The sequence below is a fragment of the Nanorana parkeri genome, unplaced genomic scaffold (assembly GCF_000935625.1).
Source record: "Nanorana parkeri isolate BGI_ZX_2015 unplaced genomic scaffold, ASM93562v1 scaffold530, whole genome shotgun sequence".
NCBI lineage: Eukaryota > Metazoa > Chordata > Amphibia > Anura > Dicroglossidae > Nanorana > Nanorana parkeri.
Genome location: NW_017306798.1, coordinates 875,623 through 898,841, shown reverse-complemented (window position 1 = coordinate 898,841; position 23,219 = coordinate 875,623). Strand labels below are relative to the sequence as shown.

The following is a 23,219-nucleotide window of genomic DNA, read 5'->3' as shown; positions in this document are numbered from 1 at the left end:
GCCATACACACTGCAGGAAATCTGGGTATCTCATGAACAAGTGAGGAACACGGCTTAGCCGCCCTCAATCACTAATCATGTGGGAGTAACGGCCTGGAATACAGTGCGGGCGGGAGGCCGGGATCGGTGACTGCCAGACATCAAATGGATGAGACACTGACATCAGTACAATGGAGCGTAAAGCAAGAGCCGAGCGCTTTGCTCAGTCCTGCACATCCTCAGGCCTTCCAGCTGGCAAGGAACTACAAGTGTCAGCATGCCACGACAGCCTCAGGCCTTCCAGCTGGCAAGGAACTACAAGTGTCAGCATGCCACGACAGCCTCAGGCCTTCCAGCTGGCAAGGAACTACAAGTGTCAGCATGCCACGACAGCCTCAGGCCTTCCAGCTGGCAAGGAACTACAAGTGTCAGCATGCCACGACGGCCTCAGTCCTGCACAGCCACAGTTGACCCTTCTACCTGCTCGGCTGTAGGTAAATGTCACAATCATGTAAGAGGGTAAACATTACTCAGCCGGGAAGAACTTGATGTTCTTTCTAAAGTCCACTTAGAAGATGTCTTTCGACAAATCCCAGGATGTGATTGGCTGAGAGCCTCTCCTCGATCTGATAAAACTCTGCAGGACACTGAAGCCCTTCCCCCTCCCGCTGCAGATCATTTCACCGGAGTCTGATCTGTCATTCGGCTGCAGATCATTTCCCCGGAGTCTGATCTGCCATCCTGCTGCAGATCATCTCACCAAGGTCTGTTCTGTCATTCGGCTGCAGATCATCTCACCAAGGTCTGTTCTGTCATTCGGCTGCAGATCATCTCACCAAGGTCTGTTCTGTCATTCGGCTGCAGATCATCTCACCGGAGTCTGATCTGTTTGCCATCCTGCTGCAGATCATCTCACCAAGGTCTGTTCTGTCATTCGGCTGCAGATCATCTCACCAAGGTCTGTTCTGTCATTCGGCTGCAGATCATCTCACCAAGGTCTGTTCTGTCATTCGGCTGCAGATCATCTCACCGGAGTCTGATCTGTCATCCCGCTGCAGATCATTTCACCGGAGTCTGATCTGTCATCCCGCTGCAGATCATTTCACCGGAGTCCGGTCTTTACACTGCAAGGGCCATCTACACCACGGCATGCAGATGTCACAAGAGGTCACAGCTGAAGAGGTGTTAGGTTACTACAAGCGTCAGACCGCGGCACAGACCTCTCATATACCATTTACCCTTTATAGATAATGAAGCCAATGCACTGCTCGGATTTCGGCCTGCTGACTGACAAAATGTAAGTTGTGTGTGGCCCCCTCGGCACCCCTGCATTCGATAAGTCGATTTTTCAATCGACTTTTGTCAGGAGGAATACAGCCAATCAGCTGCAGCCGCTGCTCGCTAGTCAGATAGTCAGAATACAATAGCTCGGTGTGATGAAGGGAGGAGGGGGGGGATTTGTGCATCATATTATTTCACATCAAATGCTGCTTGGTTCTGTTCATGGGAAAATTGCTCAGACAACAACCCAAAAAGGGAAGATTTGTCATATAATAGGGAATATTGTGAGATATTAATCATCGTATAACCATGAAACCTGTAACTTTGGTCTCCTGAGGTTCTCCTGTTCTGCAGCCTCATAGCTGTACATCTGCAGTGGGAGATCATCTAAGGCACTGCTGCCTCTGACTTCCAATCTCACCAGATTTGGTGATGTCACTGTTCTTGCTGAGGAAGCAAAGCCCTGCCCCTACCAAGATGGCCGCCTTCACTGAACAAGGCATGAGAAGTCAGCAATAGGGAAAGATCCACTGCTGGGAGCCTATAGGCAACACTGGTGACCAGTCCTTTGCCCTCTTCCTGTCTTTTTCTGGGCACACTTTAGAGTTGGTCCATTTCGACATGGTCACTATTTAAATACATCATCCAAAATCTCGGAGCCGGTTGGCTGTGACAGTGCTCCCTACTGCCTGTCTCCTCCTCCATGTCCTCACATCCTATGCACTGTGTATAGAACGTGATGACTCAGGGAACTTAGGCCGCTGCAGCGGAGGGGGGAGCGAGGAGGAAGGGACCGGTCTAAGAGCTAGTCGGCTCAGAGGACTGGGCGAGTATAACTTTATTTCTGACCCTAGGCAAAGGGGTAAAGGCTGCAATACCCGATTCCTTGCTGCTCCTCTTTTATGAGAATGAAAATTGGAATATTTCTCGAGAATATAGGACATGCATAGGTGCCGAGTACACGGGTGACGTTATACAGGTATGAGGAGGACCTGTCACATGCACATCTACAGGGGTTATAAATGTTACATGTTGCTCAATACAGTGACCTTTGTGCTGGTAACACTTTGCATTGTTCTCCATTGTCCTCCGCGCCCGCCGGTCATACCAGCTGCTTGTATAAAGGAGATTATCTATACAGGAGCCTTTCACACAGATTACGTTACAGGTTTCAGAGGCATATCAGTGTTCTAGATCGGAGAACTCTGATTGGCCGAGGATTGCTTAGTGCTGTCAATATTCTAATGGTCTTACTGGCTCCGGACTGGTTGGGATGTCTGACGGCCAAGATTAATTAAAAAGATTAACAATTTCTGGTAAACCTAAACAATGTCAATTGAATCTAAACCCCGGGACAAAAATAGAATATGTTGCAGCTTACCATGGATAGCATAGAGGGGGAAGGCCGCAGCCCACCCGTCCATAGGAGGGTTGGCGGCTGCATCCCACCCGTCCATAGGAGGGTTGGCGGCTGCAGCCCACCCGTCCATAGGAGGGTTGGCGGCTGCAGCCCACCCGTCCATAGGAGTGTTGGCGGCTGCATCCCACCCGTCCATAGGAAGGTTGGCGGCTGCAGCCCACCCGTCCATAGGAAGGTTGGCGGCTGCATCCCACCCGTCCATAGGAGGGTTGGCGGCTGCAGCCCACCCGTCCATAGGAGGGTTGGCGGCTGCAGCCCACCCGTCCATAGGAGGGTTGGCGGCTGCAGCCCACCCGTCCATAGGAGTGTTGGCGGCTGCATCCCACCCGTCCATAGGAAGGTTGGCGGCTGCAGCCCACCCGTCCATAGGAAGGTTGGCGGCTGCAGCCCACCAGTCCATAGGAGGGTTGGCGGCTGCAGCCCACCCATCCATAGGAGGGTTGGCGGCTGCAGCCCAGCTGTCCATAGGAGGGTTGGACGCTCAGAGTATCTCCTCCACTAGCTGTTTACTTCCTCCACGACAGCAAAGTATTAAATCAAAGGAGCAATGGTGGACTCTTTATTTCCAGTGTGACAGGTTCCCTTTAAAACAGGAAGACTTCCATGGAGGATTCCCACACTCACTGCAATTACCAGCTTTGCATGTAGATGACACCAAACTCGATATCCAGACTTGTCTGAACATGGCTGCCAACGCACCGCACAGTCCGTTCCCAGCAGACGCCCCCACCTTGCACAGTGAAAAGCCTGTCAGTGAATATTCGGGGTGACACCAACAAAAGGGCGAGACCAGGAAGATAAACCCAACACTTCTACCTTTAAGGGAGCGTAACTTCCCTCTGTAATCTTCTTCCGTGATCCTTGTCCAATCAATTCCAAAATCAGTAGGGATTAAAACAGGGGTGGGCAACTCAGGCAATCCCAACATGTCTCTGCCTATGGGAGTCATGCCTGTGGCTGTCAGAGTCTTGCAATGCCTCATGGGAGCTGTAGGGTCAGCGTTGCCCCCCCCGGATTAAAGAAACCCCATCATCTGACCCATGCAGGGGGAAGTGACAATAAAGGGAGATCTACTAACCTGCACTCACCTCATAGTTCTAGCCGACCTGTGACAATGAGACTGTCACAGGTCGGCTCAGTAGATTGGGAGGCGAGCGAGCACATACCGGCGTTCGCTCACTTCTCGATCCTGTCACAGCTCTCTGCCGTGACAGGGGGAGGGGCTGGATTTCCCCCTCCTCCAGCGCTGACTGGCGGAACGGGAGGAGGCGGGTACAGCTGGCTCTGCCTCTAGATAGGCAGAGCCAGCAGTCACTCACGCAGCTGGGCGGATCCAGACAGCGATCCAGACAGCTTCAGCGTCTCAGTATACCGCGAGTTGTAGCTCGCGATATACTGAGCTTAGGGTGACGGGAGGACGCTAGTTTGTGCCCTCCCGTTACCCCAAGGAGAACTATGGGGAAAAGCCCTAAACCCTATAGTTCTCCTTTAAGAGCATGTTCGAAAACCCGCCGACAATCGTACGATTGTTAGTGGCGTGCTCGTAAGACAAATGCCAAACGGGCCGCCTCAGGGGGGCGGGCCTGTGATGATAGCAAGTATGATCTACCTGTCCAAGATGGGCAGATCGTACGTTTTTTAAATTACCTTACAGCCATCGCAAGATAAAAGTCTTGCGATGGTTGTAAGGTCTATAGCCAGCTTAAAAGGTGTGTTTGTCGTCATTTCAAAGATGAGGGTAAAGTTTAAGAACATGGACGTGATCGTGTGTAAGAGTAATTCATTGATTATAAAATGATGAAATTTAGGAAATTTAGATACTAACAGACCTACATATGTGCGGCGAGGACTGGCGATCGATCTCCCCGGCGGTGACGCGGATGTTGCGGGAGCGCCATGCTATCTGCTGATTATTTTTTATCTAATTTTTGCAGTTTTATCTTGCAGGAAAAGGCAGCAGTAAAGTCATAAACAGCCTCCGCCGATCACCTGCCAGGTGGACGATAAGACGATAGCGCCGACCGTATCTCTAGCCATGGGACAGGACTGGAAGGTTTATTCATTTATGTTCTCTCGAAGTGAAGATAAAGTATTAATAACGCGGACCTAACTGAAATCGTCAGGAGCTCCAGGTGTAAACCAAACCTCATATCCCGCCTGATCACATGATAGGCTTATATCTGACCTCCGGCCTTCCCTTCAGTCTTGCACAGTCACAGCGGCTCCTCTCCTGGACTGAAATGGCTTCCTCTGATGTCACCGCACACTGGGAGCTATTCACAATGTGCACCAGAAGCTGCAGATGGAGCCCTACATGTGTGACCACCTAGCTGCACTGCCTGCCTGATGCAGGCACTTCCCATTGGCTGTCCTGTGGCTGGTCCCCTTAGAATCCAGAAGAGCAGATGACCCAGTGACTAGGGGACCCGTTGGCAGTAGACAATCTCCAGTGTGGTCTCCATAACTGGAAGAGGCAAGCACCATGACAAGGTCCTTTTGCGCCGAATATGAAAAAAAGCTGAAGTGCACCCTGCACCCCAGCCCCCCAACCCCCCCCATATGAGGTTCTACCCTTTTTGCAACACCTGCTGAAACGCTCAAGGTAGCTGCCTCCTCTGCCTACCCCTCGGCCCGCCAATGGGTGAATACAAGGTTGCTTCTACTTCCACAACCCAATATCATACTGGCAGATCATTAGGCTTTCACATGAAACGGATCTAGTGCAATAGCAGTGGGGATATTGAACAGTAAGCTCCTCGGCAGGGACTGATGGGGATGACTTAAGGACTTCTGGAGTAAGGGCCCATTCACACCACATCCAGATTATCTCCAGACCAGACCGTTTCTGGACCCAAAATGCATCCCAATGTATAACTATGCCATTTCTGGCCTCTGTTCCCACCAGCGCAGTCCATTCCAGAAAAATACTGCTAGTCCTATTTTGTCGGGTCTGGAATGCACTGGAACGCATCACAAACGCATGGAACGCACCTGTAAGACCAGTTTAAGCGGAAACAAAAATTCCAATAGCTGCAAAATCGCGGCAAAAATGCAATATGTTCCAGATCTGGTCCGGAAAATAGTGTGAACCTGCCGCAGTTCCAGTGCATTCCTGACCTGACAAAATGAGACATTCAGTATTTTTCTGGTCTGGAACGGACTGCGCTGGTGTGAACAGAGACCAGAAATAACATAGCGATACATTAGGATGCATTTTGAGTCCGGAAACAATCTGGTCTGGTGATGATCTGGATGTGGTGTGAATGGGACCTAAAAAGGAGGACATTGTTATATTGTAGATTGAGAGTGACGAGGACTTCACAAGGTGTAACCACATTAATGCTCTCGGGTTGACTTTCAGATCAGTGATTCAGTGTCAGGCGATGTCAGTATCTGTGTGTCGCCACCTGCCTCTAATTAGAGAGAGAAATGTGATGTAATCATTTACTGCAATCAATTTATTAACCAACATCTTTCCCAACACTCTGCAGCTGGGGATTAATCATTAAAAGGAGGAGAGCTCGGGCACTATACTGTTCACGAACGATAATGGCGGCCGGAGCCGGTGGGACGCCGAGCAGCTGACAAATGCCAAAAGACGAGTTTCTATTTTACCTCCAACACAAAGACATACAGTATTTATTATCTCTACGGCATACGGCGCGGCGGAAGAAATATTCATGTCAGCAGTCCCCTGCTTGGAAACTTCCTGAAGGGAAACCAAAAAGCTACAAAGGCCTGGACTGCTCGCCGTTTCCTGCACCATTCAGATACAATGAGTGATTACGCAGCTGAAGGAGGGCAGATCGCATTCAGACAGGTGACCCTTAGGCCTCATTCACACACAACGCAAGCAAAAATGTATATTGCGTATATACAATGCATCACTCGTAATGGAATTTTTAATGTGCTGTACGCGCGTAAATACGCAGAAATACGCTGCCCGGACGCATCTCTGTTCCATTCTGTTTTTGCGCATATATATGCTACGCTCTATACGCGGCTGTGTGTATGGAGCCATTTGCATAGGTTGCATATGGTACAATGCGCGCATACGTGCGGCAGTGTGAATGAGGCCTTAAAGTAGAACTCTATTCAAAGCGCAGGGTTGGTTAGAGAAGGCAAAGGGTTAGCGTCACGGTTATAGCTCCACGATACAAGGAAGGGTCCATGGTGTGACCTCCATGTCCTGAAGCGCTGGTATGTTCATGACGTCATGTGATCACACATAAGGTTTTGGTGTGCTGGCCATTACCGATTACGGTACCACCATGGGCGTGCGGGGAAGATCCATACTATCTATATCCAAAGTAGACATAGAGGCACTTGTGGGTCCTACAGTGGAGGAAAGTCAAAGCATCATCATGTTACTGTCAACATTTTGACAGAGCTCGGTGCATTTTTACCAAGAAGTCTTGATGAAGCCAATCTGAGCTCTGATGAAACGTTGAGATAAAATGCTGATGATTTGACTTCTCTCATCTGCAAGACCCATGGGTGACTCTAGACCTATTTTGGGCATATATAGCATGGAACATCCCCATATGCCCTTGGTGGTACGGCCATGAGCGTCATAAAATGGGTAATAGCCAGCACACCAACACCTGCAAGCATTGATGTTATAGTGACATTAAACCCTCAGATTTTTTAACATAAAATACTGTAATGTGCGCCTCACTGTAATCCATGGTTGTTTCCCTTTTCTTTGCTGCTCTTTCTTTTAAATTTATATCTGTTCTCATGCTGGGCAGAACTTCTGTTTTGCAGCAGACTGCCTTGTCTTAGGAATGGATACACGGTGTCTGTGTGTCCGTTTGTATAGGCTTGTAACCTGAGCCAGCACTACAGGAAGAGGCCCTGAGCTAAAAAGAGAAGTTCTCCCCCAGCATGAGAAGACATGAGGATTTAAAAGGAAGAGCAGCAAAGAGAAGGGAAACAACCATGGATTACAGTAAGGCGCACATTACAGTATTGGTTTATGTTAAAAAATCTTTAATGTCACTTTAAAGTTGGATATTTTTGAGGATGAGCACCCGGGCACTCCTCACAAATAGAGTGCAGTAGCTTTCCATGGGACTATATAGAGCAATAAGAATGGGGAACTCCATTCCTCCATTAGCTCGGAGTGTAGACAACTTGGAAGAAAACCTCTAGATGTTCTCCTCAATGGGTACAATATACATGGGGGACGTATATTCTTAGAAGAATCAGACTGACCTTATCTACTAACCATGAACCATGCAACCATGAACGAAAGAGAAGTTCAGCTCACAGCAATGCCTCGAGTGTCTAATCCTTCCCTACCCTTGGATGTATAATGGGGAGCGCCCAGTACAAATGTTCATATCACTTGAAAAGGGAAAAGGTCTACGGGTCAGCCCATTGATAGCGCCATTAAGAGACACCAGTCTCCGCCAAGCTTTCATTCAGGTCCATTAGAACATTCCATCCTGATTCTATTAACATTAATTGCTCAAGCCCCGAGGAAGGAGGCGGCGGCCTTTTGGTTGTATTTGATGCGGTTAACTAATAGACGTTGCAAAAGGATATTCAAGTGATATGGACGTTTGTACTTGACGTTTCTCATTACACATCCGAGAGTTGATCTTCAGTTGAGCGATTCGTTGTCAGGATCAGATCAGTAGAAGTCTGGGACCAGAAATGGGTCCACGTACACTTAAGCCTTCTCCACTGTATATTCATCGGAGGCAATTCCCACTTATATTGATCCAGCGCTATCACATACACATCAGACCTTTACTACCCCCTCAAAGTGAACCCGAGCTTTGCCGATGCAGGGCAAAAGGAAGAACGAGTTCACTTAAAGAGACCCTGTCACTCTGCCTACTAATAGCAAAGAAACCATATCTCCTGAAAAGCCCCCAGCAAGGTATATTCACCCATCCACCAGATATATTCACCCATCCACAAGGTATATTCACCCATCCACAAGGTATATTCACCCATCCACAATCTCTTGCCACCTTGTCAGAGCCCTCACTATGTCGCTGTAAAGGATTGGGGCTTCCGAGTATGTGGGGGCATGTGACCACTCTCAATGAGAATGCTTGGACATGAGCGGCCAAATGCCAGTCCTTAAAGCTGGCCATGCCCCTGTAGGCAGCACTCTGATTGACAAAGGTAGATTTTTCATTTGACTTGTTAAAAGGAGCCCGGCTGAAAATTGTCGATCAAATGGTGAACGCAGCCAATCACCTGCAGTCGCTGCTCAGACATTCTGACAGCAGTGGATGACGGATGTCAGAATACAAAAGCCTGGCACGATAGCCTTGCCTGGAGCCTCCCCTGTCCATGCTGTTTAGTGTGAAAGTGGCATCTGAGCATTATTTCTGGTTCAGCCCACAGTTAATGGCCAGTTTAGCACCGACATGTGGTGGGGGACAACCAATTGTATAAACTCCAACACAATAGCTTATCCAGGTTGGACTCGTGCAGTGGGGAGGTGGCAGAGGAAAGTGGATTGGGGAGTATACCCTGCTGGGGGATCTGGGCTATCAGTAGAGCCGGGCTCTGTGTCTTCTAAAAAAAAACGCTAATTGGACAATGAAGGCACAGCAGAGGACTGATCAGATCAAAACTCTGTGCTCATGCCTCCCGTCACCACATGTGCAGAGCAGCAAACGATCAGGTCAAGACTCTGTGCTCATGCCTCCCGTCACCACATGTGCCCAGCAACAGACAGATCAGGTCAAGACTCTGTGCTCATGCCTCCCTTCAGCACATGTGCCCAGCAACAGACAGATCAGGTCAAGACTCTGTGCTCATGCCTCCCGTCACCACATGTGCCCAGCAACAGACAGATCAGGTCAAGACTCTGTGCTCATGCCTCCCTTCAGCACATGTGCCCAGCAACAGACAGATCAGGTCAAGACTCTGTGCTCATGCCTCCCGTCACCACATGTGCCCAGCAACAGACAGATCAGGTCAAGACTCTGTGCTCATGCCTCCCGTCACCACATGTGCCCAGCAGCAGACTCTGATTGGCTCCTAGTACTGGCCCTGGGAAAACAACTGTCATTAAAGATTTACATAGTGTTGTATGAACCTTAATTAATAGAGAAGTAAAAAACATGAGAACTAAAATGTTCAAAACACGGCCCATCCCAAACCATGAATTTATTATCAGACTCTTACAAATCAATCTTTCGATCTCCTAAACTCTCCGCCTGGTTTCCGCCCACCACCTAAAATCAGACGATACGTTGTTGTTGCCAGCGGATCCAGGAGTGAAATGTGTCACCATCACAAACACACTCACACCCTTATTTTCATTACAATGGAGTGGAAATGTGACGTAGACTCCTGCTCAGCACGGGAAGGGGGGGGGGGGGGGGGGGGGGTTGGAAGAGTGACCTGGCTCAGTGCTGAGAAACTACAAGGCCCAGCAGGCCTACCCAACCCACTGGGGCTGATGGCTTTTAAGTGGCTAGAGAGCTTCAGGAGGTCCATAGAATGGTGGAAAGTCCTTCCAGAGATACTGACCACTAATGATACAAGATATGCACCCCGACCGTCCCCAATACAGGATTATGCAGCTACTAAGGGGAACACAAGTCATTTTGAATGGACTGCCAACACACCATAGCCGACCTTCTAATGGATCTGCAGGTTTTCCATCTTCCCCGACATATCTGAGCATTGTGGTGCAAACTGACAGGTCCCCTTTAGAAAACATCTTTAGGCAATCAATAAAATCAAATCAGTGAACCTCTAACATCATCCTTGAAAAATCCGACCTCCGTCCTCCCCTTCAGTCTTCTATCTGACCTCCGTCCTCCCCTTCAGTCTTCTATCTGACCTCCGTCCTCCCCTTCAGTCTTCTATCTAACCTCCGTCCTTCCCTTCAGTCTTCTATCTGACCTCCGTCCTCCCCTTCAGTCTTCTATCTGACCTCTGTCCTCCCCTTCAGTCTTGCACAGTCATAGCGGCTCCTCTCCTGGACTGAAATGGCTTCCTCTGATATCACTGCACACTGGGAGCTTCTCACAATGTGCATTAGAAGCTGCAGCAAGTCAGATATAGCTCCGCCTCATTTCCTGGCTGGAGGACATCCAGCATCATCTAGCCCTTTCCTGCCCAGCCTGACTGTCCCTGGCACCTGATCAGGTGCATTGTGTCCCCGGAGGTACTTTAAAGTGGAACTTAAAGAAGAACTCCAGCCATTTTAAAAATGAACCCTTGCAGTAGGGCTACCCCCCCACACTACAAGGGTTAAGTGCTTGTTTTGGTAGAGTGTCTAAAAAAAAAGATATACTCACCAGATTGTCAGTCCTGCTGGGCTGCTAGACCGGTCCATGCAGCCTCTTCCTCCCAGGCACCAGCGTTCTATGTACTGCTGACGTCCTGACCGCTAACACAAGTCCATTGACTTGCATTGGACGTGAGGATGCTGAGGGACATTCCGCAGCTGGAGGAGGAGCAGAGAGTGGTGAGCGGCCACTGCCATGGGACCGAGCTTCAGGTAAGTATCTTCTTTTTTCCGACCCCTAGACCAAAACGAGCACAACCCTTGCAATGCGGGGCAGCCAGACTGAAAGGGTTAATTTTTTTTAAATGACCAGAATTCTTTTATTTTCATTTAAAGTGTGGGTGAAGGCAAATCATTTTTTTAAAAGATTTGGATAGAGTGGGAAAGGGGTAAACCCTCTGCCATGTTTTTATTATTGCCTGTGCCCCCATTGGGGGGATTTACCCATCTACTTGTCCTGGTGACCACTGTCAACAAGACAAAGCAAGGGGGAATCCATGATGTTATAGTTGCAGTCAGGGCTGTCCCTATAATGAGGCTGTTGCATCAGGCGGCATCTCTTTGGGTCACGTGGGCAGTGCCTGCCGCCCCCTTTTTTTAAACCAGAGCCCCACAGGTTAGGAAGAGGCCGGTTGGGGAGATGGGTAAAAGGTCATACATATCTCCACTCCCAGCGACCTGGGATGCTCTGGTTGGCGTCCCATCTAGCTTCTGCCGACCAGTAACATCAGTGAGCTGGGCGGGATGCCGACCAGAGCTGGGCAATGCACCACCAGGACGCCGGCCAGAGCGCCGTTAGCTTGCACCACCAGCACTCTATCCAGCCTGAGGTGGCAATAATGCTGGGGACACCCCTGGTTGTCATGACAGCAGGAGGTGAGGGGAAAATCTTCCAATGGGGACACATTTTGGCCTTATTCACACGAGAAAGGGCCGACACGTGCAGCTCCGTGCTGCGTGCACGGTTATATCGGGCAGCTCCCGGGAAGGACAGGTCCTGCGTGTGATTAGTACGCGGCCCCCGTCCTTCTCTATGGGAGTACGCCGTCCTACGCTCACCCCTAGTGCAGGACCGTACGGGTGCGGGTGTCCCGGCTCGGACGCAGACAGGATCCTTGCTATCATCGTACGAGTACGCACGGACGTGCACGGCGGGTGAGCGTAGGGCGGCGTACTGCCATAGAGAAGGACGGGGGCTGCGTACTAATCACGCGCAGCACCTGTCCTTCCCGGGAGCTGCCGATGCGGCCGTGCACGCAGCATGGAGCTGTACGTGCCGGCCGTTTCTCGTGTGAATGAGGCCTTTCTGGTGACAACTGTCTAAGATGGGAGTCCCCCTCACTTCCTGTTATGAAGGAAGGGAACGATTAACCTGGCAGGGGTTTAACCCTTCCCTGTAAAAAACAGTTTTACCTATACATACACTTCAAAAAATAAAAACTTTCTGGCAGGAAAGATCACAACAGTCACTAAGTACCCATTCACACCATGGTGTTGCAATAACACGAGCTTCATGCGTTGGGGTTCATTCTGAATGGCACCCCAACACACCTTGCCGACTGATGTGCGTTGTCGGAAATGGCGCATGCACCATTATTGGTCGGTTGTGGTGCGGTGGCAGCTCATTCATTTTAAAAAAGGGACAACATAACACAACACATACTGACACACGGCATGGGCTGGTACAACGAGCCGCCAATGTGGGACAGCGTGGACAACGCATGGCTGGAGTGGAGAGAAGTGAAGCGGACTTTTGTTCCACTTTACATGACTGAAGCACGCCTTTATTATGAATACGGGCGCTACCATCACTGTTTTTAAATGCGTCATCATCCTGATCCTAAGATCAAGAGTTCTTGCTGCACTCCTTACCGGAGGGGAAGGGGACCCGTCTGGACGGGTGGGTGCTTGTAGCGACCACGGATGGCACCGTGAAGAAAGTCAATAGAAAATAACGCCACCAGCACTCCAAGGGTTAATAAAGCAATAGTCGATTTATTAGCATATTGCCATTCAACTGCAAGCGCTTTTCGGGGCCACAAAGGGTCCCCTTCATCAGGCTCAGAGCCTTGGAGTGCTGGTGGCGTTATTTTCTATTGATCATCCTGATCCTGGCCCCGTAGCCCAATAAGTCATGGGATGGGAAGAAAGACTTTTCAGACTTCGCTGGCTGCGTACTTGTTCCAGGTCAGTAACTCACAAGGTAGTGAGTATCAGTGACATTTCTTCATAGAGTTCCTTCCCAAAAGGAAGACCTATCCAAGACCCTCGAAGGACAATTCTGCATGAGCTTCCATCGTCCCTGGACGTTAGACGGTTGGAGGGCATGTCACAAGCAATACATGTAACACAAGAGACGGGGGTAGGAAGGAAGTCACACGCAACCATTTCCCATCCGGTGACCTTGCAAGACTCACAACGATACTACACGAGTGACAAACTGCCATGACCGCATGGGGCTCTGCCAGTGTGCGTCTCCTGACAACACACACCATGAGACTGGCCCCCCGGGGCATTCAACACTAGTGACAAGAAATTGCACTGTAGTCACATGTCCACGCCGCCGATGGACTACAAAGTCACCACGGACAACGTCATCTGACAGCTCTCTCCGAGCAGGAATCGGATCAGAGACCAGATCTCTAGAATAGAAATGTGAATAGGTCAGCAGAGGAATGCGAAGCTTCACGCCCCCAAAACCCTCCCAAACAAACCAACACCCAGAGTCATTCGCTGCGCTCAGTCACCTCTCACCTTTCACCTACTTACAAGTAACCCAAAAGGTGCTGCTACCTCAGCATGGCTCCGGTACAAAAGGCTTAAGTCAGCTCTGGCTACAAGAGTGCCCCCCCCCTTCAGGTTCAAAGTCCTTCGATATACCGCCGTGCCCCTCGCTCCTCTTCTACCCACTTGTCTCGAAATTCCACCTTACACACTTCCACCCTTTCCTGGGCCTCTGGATAATTACAAACCTCTGGAAATCACAAGCTCCTCGCTATAATAAAATACTTGTGACGCTTCTAAATAGAGCTGCTGCAGGCTCGAGATTTCCTTCTGGGTGTGCGTTATGGAACCACAACTCTCAGGAAGGCCGGCAGGCCATGCTGGGATTTATAGTTCGAACAACAGCCAGCAGAACAATACGGTCTATATTGCAATCTACAAACTGCCCAATCATTCGTTCCCTCTCAGCTGCCGAAGGTAACTTCCAGGAGCCCTTCACTACCAAGACCTATACGGGTACCATGGCAGGAACTTACCTACGGAAGTTCAGAGATTGAACTTGGGCTGCCCCCTTGATGGTACCAACCTGATTGTACTTGACCCCTCCACTATTTACCAGTGACCTTGGATTGCCACCGTTGGCCTGAGGCCTTCGCCGATTGGTTACCGAGAGCTGGTCTGTCGCAACTGATGGCAACAACCTGCTCCTCCACCATTTGCTTCTGTTGCAGCTTGGTTACCAGGAATGTCCTACAGCCATCCCTGACCGGCTGCCGATAATTGGACTGTGGCACCTGATGGCACCTACCCGATTGTACCTACCCCTGTACCTACCCCTCCACCATTTACTTTCATTGCAACTACAAGTAAACTTGGCTTGCTGCGATTGTCCCGTAAGCATCCCTGACTGGTTGCTAAGAACCGACTGGCTCCAACGAAAGGCACCAACCTAGTTGTACCTGCCGCTCCACCATTTACTTCTGTTGCAGCTTCAAGTAAACTTGGTCACCAGGAATGTCCTGACCAGCTGCTGAGAACTGGACTGCGGCACCAACCTGCTTGTACCTGCCCCTCCACCATTTACTTGCATCACAATTTCTAGTAAGTTGGGTTAGCTGCGGTTGTGCCATGGCTGTCCCCAACTGGTTGTTGGGAAATAAATGGTTATACCTAATTTTTAATGAGATGAAGCAGTCTGATCGCACTAGAAAAAGATGAGGGCAAGCCATAGCTCTCATCCCAGGAAAACAGCAGCCTACGGCCAGGCTCACGCCATTTTCCGGACCAGATCTGGAACGCGTTGCATTGCGTTTTTGCTGCGTTACGGAGCTGTTATTTTTTATTTTTTGCTTAAAATGGGCTTTCGGTGCAGTCCAGTGCGTTTGCATGGGTTTTTGATGCGTTCCAGTGCATTCCAGACCAGACAAAATGAGACATGCAGTGTTTTACTGGTCTGGAACAGACTGCGCTGGTGTGAACAGAGGCCAGAAATAGCATAGGATGCATTTCATTTTGGATCCGGAAACAATCCGGTCTGGTCTGGAGATGATCTGGATGTGGTCTGAACGGGCCCTACAGGCCGAAACAATCCTGCAGACCTCCCTCCTTCCCAAGGATAGGTCAGTAGCACTGTCTGACCACAAGAGCTGTCACTGTAGGAGAGGGTCACCTGAAAGATACCAACATCATCCTGGTCTGGAAATCAATGTGGACTGGTCAGATCCTATCACACATGCGGCTTGTTGGTACCTACAACTCATCACACACACACGCACGCACATACAGTTTTAGATGCAATTTAAAAGTATACTGGAGGACCCCATTCAGCCGAACAGAAAAATGCCGATTACCTCACGTTGGTATAAGGGCCCGTTCACATGGGCTGTCAGTCCATTCTTGACCCGTGATTAGATGGATCAAACATGGGCTGCAATGAGGGCGGCCAAATGTCAGTACATGTGCACCTGTTGACATCCGGGTCCATTCAGGGTCACCAGACCGAGTGTAAAGAATTCTGCGTCCATGGCCGATTTTCACGGATGTGGGCGTATATACGCAGACACATATAGGGGGTCCCATAGGGGTTATAAGAGTCCATTTTTCCTTCATCACAACATGGATGAAAAAAAAAAAATGGACACACATGTCACATGCGACACCGGTTTCTGTTCTGATCCAACCCAGCAGGCTATGGACCTCTTGCTGTGATGGAATGCAGGGGATTGGAACAGATTGGAAGATGATACAAAATTTGACAAGCGAACCCCTGGGCCCCTTTCACACAGGCGGCTCCAATCCCAGACAGATCAGAACGGAGATTACATGTGACATTCAAAACCAGACGCATGTAAATCACTGTGGGTGGCCAGATGTAAACAAATGTGCATCCGCCTATATCCATTCAGGTCAGTAAAAGCGACATGCGCAACACTTTTTGCAGTCGGTCTGACAAACCTGAATGGCGTGGATGCACACGGATGTCGACGGATGCGCCTTCACCCGGCGGCCCATAGAGATGTACCGCAGTCTGTTTCTGATCCGTGTAATCACGAGTCAAAGACGGGCTGACGGGACCACACATGAAGGGTCCTTACATGATAGGGTTGCCACTTGTTCCGGATTCACCTGGACAGTCCGGGTTTTGAGTCCTGTATCCAGGTTTTAGCTGACCCAGAAACAGCACATACAGGACTCAAAACCCGGACTGTCCAGGTGAATCCGGAACAAGTGGCAACCCTACTACATGACTAGGAACACATACCGGAGACATGGCCACTGGACTGTAAAGACTTCTTGTTACATATAAATGAGTCCAGACACTAATGATATGAATGGACTCGGCACCGAACATCGGGCAACGCAAGCTTCCAAAACCTCTGCTCTGTCCCTGGAAGCCGGTGACAGCGGTGCTGGTGAATGACACCGGTGACACCATGGGGTGACATTTCCTCTCCGCTCTGTGTTGCTTCTCCTCTTCCTTCTCTGCAGTCTCTTCTTTTTCCTCTCTCTCTCTCTCTCTTCGCTCAACATTCTGACGTTCCACAAAATGGACCAATCAGAGCGCGAAGAGTCTCGGCAGATCTTTCAGTAACAAGTTGTGAATAAACTTCGAGCACCATCGAGCCAGGAGTGGCTCCGTCAAGCATCGCGCCCCGTGGCCCCCTCTTCCTCTTTTCTTTCATGTTCGCTTCTGTAAGAACTTCCAGATGTGACATTCCATTCGGGGACACTCCATCCTTGACGGCTGGTAGGGTGGTGGTGGTACGAGAGGGCGGCTGGGTGGGTTAAAAGCACCGTGGTGGCCCCCCCCTCTCTCTCTCCCTCCGTCCGGTGCCTGGCACCCTTGTACCCAGTGGCTGGCGCATACATACACACGGCTCTTAACCCTCTCCTGCCCAGGGTTGACGCAAACCCTGGCCCTGACTCCGGTCGCCGGAGAAGTTCTGGAGCCGGCCATCGCTTGCGAAGTCAGCTTTGTAGCCCCCCCTCAACTCTACACTTTTAAAGGAAGAGCGGCTTACCTGGTGGTGCGGTCTGGGTGTAGGTGACGCTCCTGTGCCCTCCTGAGCCTGACGGACAGAGCGTGAAAGAGGAGGAAGGAAGGAGGAAGAGAGGGAGATCTGGGTAACCACACCCTCCGTGTGACTCAACTTCACTCTGTGCATATCACAGACCTGACTTCCAGAGAGAGAGAGAGCGAAGAGGGAGGGCACTGTGCAGGCAGCAGGGAGGGCTCCCAGTGAAGTCAGAACAGGAGACAGTGGTGAGGCCCGAAGAACAGGCAGAGCAGCAACATAGGGAGAGAGGCGGACACACCCAGCTCCAACTAATCCACCACACCCTCCCTACAGCTGCAGGAAACACTCTGACATCCAAGCCCGGCAGGAGGAGGAGGACAGGGGCGTCCATCTTCTCTGCTCACATCCTGCTCTGAGAGTTCAGGCACCTGTCAGGAAGAAGAGCGACTACCTGCATCCTACTGGGTGACATGGAGGTGTGGAACTACAAGTCCCAGTGTTCCGTGCCATTCATTTTCAGCAAATAGGCTCCACTTGTTGTAGTTTGCCTGCCGTGGAACTACAAGTCCCAGCACTCCCTGCCATTCAGTTTCAGCAAATATCTTCTACCTGTTAATTTGCAGCTGCTGTGGAACAACAAGTCCCAGCGCTCCGTGCCATTCATTTTCAGCATGTAGCTTCTACCTGTTATGGCTGCTGTGGAACTACAAATCCCAGGAACCACCCCCCCCACACACACACACCATTATCCAGCTATCAGAGGGCAATTCAGTTTTAGCAAACAGTTTCTACCTGTTGCTTTTCGTCTGCTGTGGAACTACAAGTCCCAGCACTCCACACCATTATCCAGCTGCCAAATGCCGGTGTAACTTCCACTGAATACTACAAGTCCCAGCACTTCGGGTCATTATGCAGCAGCCAGAGGGCAATTCAGTATCACAAATGGCTGCTGTGGAACTACAAGTCCCAGCGCTCTGTGCCATTCATTTGCAGCAAATAGTCTCCACTTGTTGTAGTTTGGGTGCTGTGGAACTACAAGTCCCAGCACCCCATCACCATTATCCAGCTATCAGAGGGCAATTCAGTTTCAGCAAATAGCTTCTACCTGTTATGGCTGCTGTGGAACTACAAGTCTCAGCGCTCCGTGCCATTCATTTTCAGCAAGTAGTCTCTACTTGTTGCATTTTGGCTGCTGTGGAACTACAAGTCCCAGCACCACTACCCCCATCACCATTATCCAGCTATCAGAGGGCAATTCGGTTTTAGCAAACAGTTTCTACCTGTTAATTTGCGGCTGCTGTGGAACTACAAGTCCCAGCGCTCCGTGCCATTCATTTTCAGCATGTAGCTTCTACCTGTTATGGCTGCTGTGGAACTACAAGTCCCAGCCCCCCCCCATTATCCAGCTATCAGAGGGCAATTCGGTTTTAGCAAACAGTTTCTACCTGTTGCTTTTCGGCTGCTGTGGAACTACAAGTCCCAGCACTCCACACCATTATCCAGCTGCCAAATGCCGGTTTAACTTCCACTGAATAGTCTCCACTTGTTGCTCTTTCGCTGCTGTGGAACTACAAGTCCCAGCACTCCGGGTCATTATGCAGCAGCCAGAGGGCAATTCAGTATCAGCAAATAGCCTCTAGCGGTTGCTTTCTTTGGCTGCTTTGGAACTACAAGTCCCAGCACCCCGCACCATTATCCAGCTACCGGATGGTGATTCCAACGAACCTTTTGCTACGTGTTGCTCGTTGACTGTCGTGGGACTACAAATTCCAACACTCCGGTCGAAATAAATCGGGTCCTACCAGACAGGGCTGTGCTGTGCAAATCTCAGGACTGGCTGGACAGAACTACAAAACAGCCCTATGCATGTCTATCGTCTGTGTACTCGGCTGGAATTCGACTTTAATGGGTACATTTGGATTCTGCCGGAAGTGCAGCGTTATGGGGTTTTTTTTTGTAGAGGATATGGAACGGTGTCACATGACCCCGGAAAAAAATGATTGTCACAGCTCCCTTTGTTGTTCGGCGCTCGGCGTTGCTGCGCTGCGTTGTTCTTACATTTGATCTTTGCGGCTCCCTAATGTACATTTCTTCTCTGAGGACTGAACGGGATTCTCCCGAATTCTCCAAATACACCTGGAGCCTAATTATCTTCTGAGTAAATGGGCCCCACAGAGTGTTCGCAGGGCTGGACGCAGGAGAGTTACCCCGGGGAGCCGGCTGATGTCACATACTCTGTTTATAGTAGAAGTGATTCTGGCCTCAGATCGCTTCCAGGGGACGGTAAACAAAGCCCCCCCCCCTGCGGGCCCCTGGTGCCCCTCCTGCGGGCCCGGTACCGGCATCACCGGTGTTAGCAGATGGTGCGTTCCAGAGGCCGAACGCACTCTTTATGGTGTGACTGGGCCCTGAAGCCGGAAGCAACGCTGATTGCATCACTTCCGACTCCTCAGCTGTCATTCCACGGCTACAGAAGCTTCACTGAAGTGCAAAGGTGACACCAGGAGTCTAATAGACCCCTAAATGTCACCCTAAAGAGCACCGGTCACTCCAGTGTGATATCACATAGGGGGCTTGTGAGGCCCCCCCATGTGAGGGCAGTGAAGTTAAGTAGAAAAAAGAAATTAAATTAAATGTAAAAATACCCCCAAAATGTCCCACAGCCCCGTTAATGAGCGCATACTAAGACAAAACACGCCTCGGGTGCGCCCACATGTGATTGTGTCACACATGTTCGGTATCGCCACGTGCGCCAGAGTGAAAGCAATCATTCTAGGGAAAATATTTATGGTTAGCTCTAAATGCATGACCTGTACAGGCTTTTCAAGTTTCACTTTATGGACAAATTGAGGTGCCGTATTTTGTCGCCATTTCCCGGACGCACGCAATTTTCAAGCTTGGCATGTCGGGTATCTATTCGGCACGACCTCATCTTTTATATCCTATTAAAAAATGGGTTTTCTGTTGTGTTTTTGTGTGTTAAAATTAACTCAAAGGAGAACTATGAGGTGAGTTATTGGGCTCTTAGTGGTGTCGGCACTCCCAGTGTCTTTTACTAAACTACTCAACCGCTCCCACCCTTAGATTTCAACAGCATAAAGGCTATTAATTCTGTAGTCCAAGACAGGAACTAGGAGGGCTCTTGGAGATAACACAGGAAGTGTGCAGAGGACACAGGACAGCTCTGAATACCACGTCTGAACCCAGCCCAGGCCTGAACTCCTCCGAACAAGGAAGTGCCATGGGTACTGCCTCTCAATAAGCTGCGGGCTGGGCATTCCCCGTCCTGCGGCTGCATGTAAAGAAAGAGGTGGGATGCTTGTGCTGGTGTCGTTCACCTTATATGGTCACATGTATCTAATTTACCAAATATAGGCATGTAGCCATATAAGGTCAATGATGTCACTGCATCCCACCCCTTTGCTGATGTCATGCTGCGGGTGGGGAATTCCCTGCCCAAAGCTGATTGGGTGGCACGGATGGAGCTTCCTCCGGCGGTCCGGAGGAGATTTTTTCCCAGGTTCGGAGGAGCTCAGGTTTAGGACCGGGTCCGATCTTGTGCTTATCCCTAAAATCCACTGAGCTCCTAACTTTCTACATCTATCAACAATCAATCAGCAGATCTCATGCTCTCTACTGATTGGACACTAGTTGTGCCTGACCTTTCCAGAGAGACCACTGCTTTTACACAGAGCGCAAGGGTTATCTACAACATGCTGGCAGGGCACAGGCTTTTATCCTCAGGCTGTGGCTGCTTATTTAAGGAAAATGCACCTTGTAGCATGCTTTTGTTTTGATGCACCCGGAATTTATTTGGCTGAAAGTTTAATTGGACTATAAAAATTAAATGTTGGCAAGGTAGGAGCAGGAGCAAGGTAGGAGCAGGAGCAAGGTAGGAGCAGGTAGGAGCAAGGTAGGAGTAGGAGCAAGGTAGGAGCAGGAGCAGGTAGGAGCAAGGTAGGAGCAGGTAGGAGCAAGGTAGGAGCAGGAGCAGATAGGAGCAGGAGCAGATAGGAGCAAGGTAGGAGCAAGGTAGGAGCAGGTAGGAGCAAGGTAGGAGCAGGAGCAGATAGGAGCAGGAGCAGATAGGAGCAAGGTAGGAGCAGGAGCAGGAGCAGATAGGAGCAAGGCAGGAGCAGATAGGAGCAGGAGCAGATAGGAGCAAGGTAGGAGCAAGGTAGGAGCAGGTAGGAGCAAGGTAGGAGCAGGAGCAGATAGGAGCAGGAGCAGATAGGAGCAAGGTAGGAGCAGGAGCAGATAGGAGCAAGGCAGGAGCAGGAGCAAGGTAGGGGCAGATAGGAGCAGGAGCAGATAGGAGCAAGGTAGGAGCAAGGTAGGAGCAGGTAGGAGCAAGGTAGGAGCAGGAGCAGATAGGAGCAGGAGCAGATAGGAGCAAGGTAGGAGCAGGAGCAGATAGGAGCAAGGCAGGAGCAGGAGCAAGGTAGGGGCAGATAGGAGCAGGAGCAGATAGGAGCAAGGTAGGAGCAAGGTAGGAGCAGGTAGGAGCAAGGTAGGAGCAGGAGCAGATAGGAGCAGGAGCAGATAGGAGCAAGGCAGGAGCAGGAGCAAGGTAGGGGCAGGCGGTTTTACTCAGAAGTGCAAACGGGCCCAAAAAGCTGCCTGGAAACAAAGTATCAATAACAAACCATTATAAGTCCCAGGATGCTCCTTAGCTGTAAAGAGGTTACAAATGGTTCTCTTGGGGGAAACTCCAGGAAAAAATAGCAGCGGTGGCTCTTTCAGAAATAATTTGCCCTCTGGAGGCAGATTCATCAGGGGCCCCCCAGAAGCGGCCATTCGTGAAATGGTAACTGGCAGAATATGATCTTCATCTTTAAGAAAACAGACTTATTAATGGGAACCTGGAGTGTATTTCCAGCAAGTAAATGTTCCGAGTCTATCTGTAAGTACATTGTTCTATATCTCCATATGTACTGGATATAGATTTGTAGAGTCTCTCTCTCCACACCTGCATTCATGGTCAAAACTTTGTGGACCTCCCTCCAAATGATGGAGTTCAGGCAGTGGCGTCACAAGGGGGGTGTGGCACCCGGGTGACACCATTGGAGGGTTGACACCAAAATGATTGACAGTCATTTTGGTGTCACCCCCCTCTGAAGAGTTGGGCACTCGGTCGTGGACCGAGCGCCCAACAGTTTCGGGAGGGGGCCCGGCGGCATACCGGGTGACTGTCCCCTCCTCTCTCTAATAAGATCGCCGCGCATGCGCGATGACGTCACGGCGGGGTGTCACCTGGTAATCGCTCTGCGTGACACCCGGCCTCGCGACGCCCCTGAGTTCAGGTGTCTGCAGGGAAGGGTCCTGTTAATGCTACAGAATACAATACATTGAAGACAATTGTGCTCTTGTAACCTTTTGGTGACGACACTTTTTTGTGCCACCATGATGGTCCCCTGTGTACAAAGCCAGCTCCGTAAAGACATGGTGTGACCAGTTTGTTGTGGACTCTGAGGAACTCGAGTGTCCTTCACAGAGCTCTGACCTTAAAGTGACATTAAACCCTCAGATTTTTTAACATAAACCAATATTGTAATGTGCGGCTTACTGTAATCCATGGTTGTTTCCCTTCTCTTTGCTGCTCTTCCTTTTAAATCCTCATCTCTTCTCATGCTGGGGGAGAACTTCCCTTTGCAGCTGAGGGCCTCTTCCTGTAGTGCTGGCTCAGGGTTGCAAACCTACACACAGACACCATGTATCCATTCCAGAGACAAGGCAGTCTGCTGCAAAATGGAAGTTCTGCCCAGCATGAGAAGAGAGACGGATTTAAAAGGAAGAGCAGCAAAGAGAAGGGAAACTACCATGGATTACAGTAAGGCGCAGATTACAGTATTGTTTTATGTTAAAAAATCTGAGGGTTTAATGTCACTTTAACCCTACCAAGCTCCTTTGGGATGAATTGGAATGCCAGTTGTGAGCCGGGTCTTCTCAGGCCACATTTATTTATTTATTACAGGTATTTATATAGTGCCGGCGATTTACACAGCACTTTACATACTACACATTCACA

General features: G+C 50.0%; 1 protein-coding gene across 1 annotated transcript in view; it reads right to left on the bottom strand.

The window, feature by feature from the left end:
• ELOVL1 (ELOVL fatty acid elongase 1) overlaps positions 1–17,360 on the bottom strand; it is a 34,544-nt gene extending 17,184 nt beyond the window's left edge. Inside the window, exon 1 of the mRNA XM_018561570.1 lies at positions 17,195–17,360. The gene's annotated coding sequence lies outside the window, so the exon portion shown is untranslated. The remainder of the gene's footprint in view (positions 1–17,194) is intronic.
• Between the last annotated feature and the right edge of the window lie 5,859 nt (positions 17,361–23,219).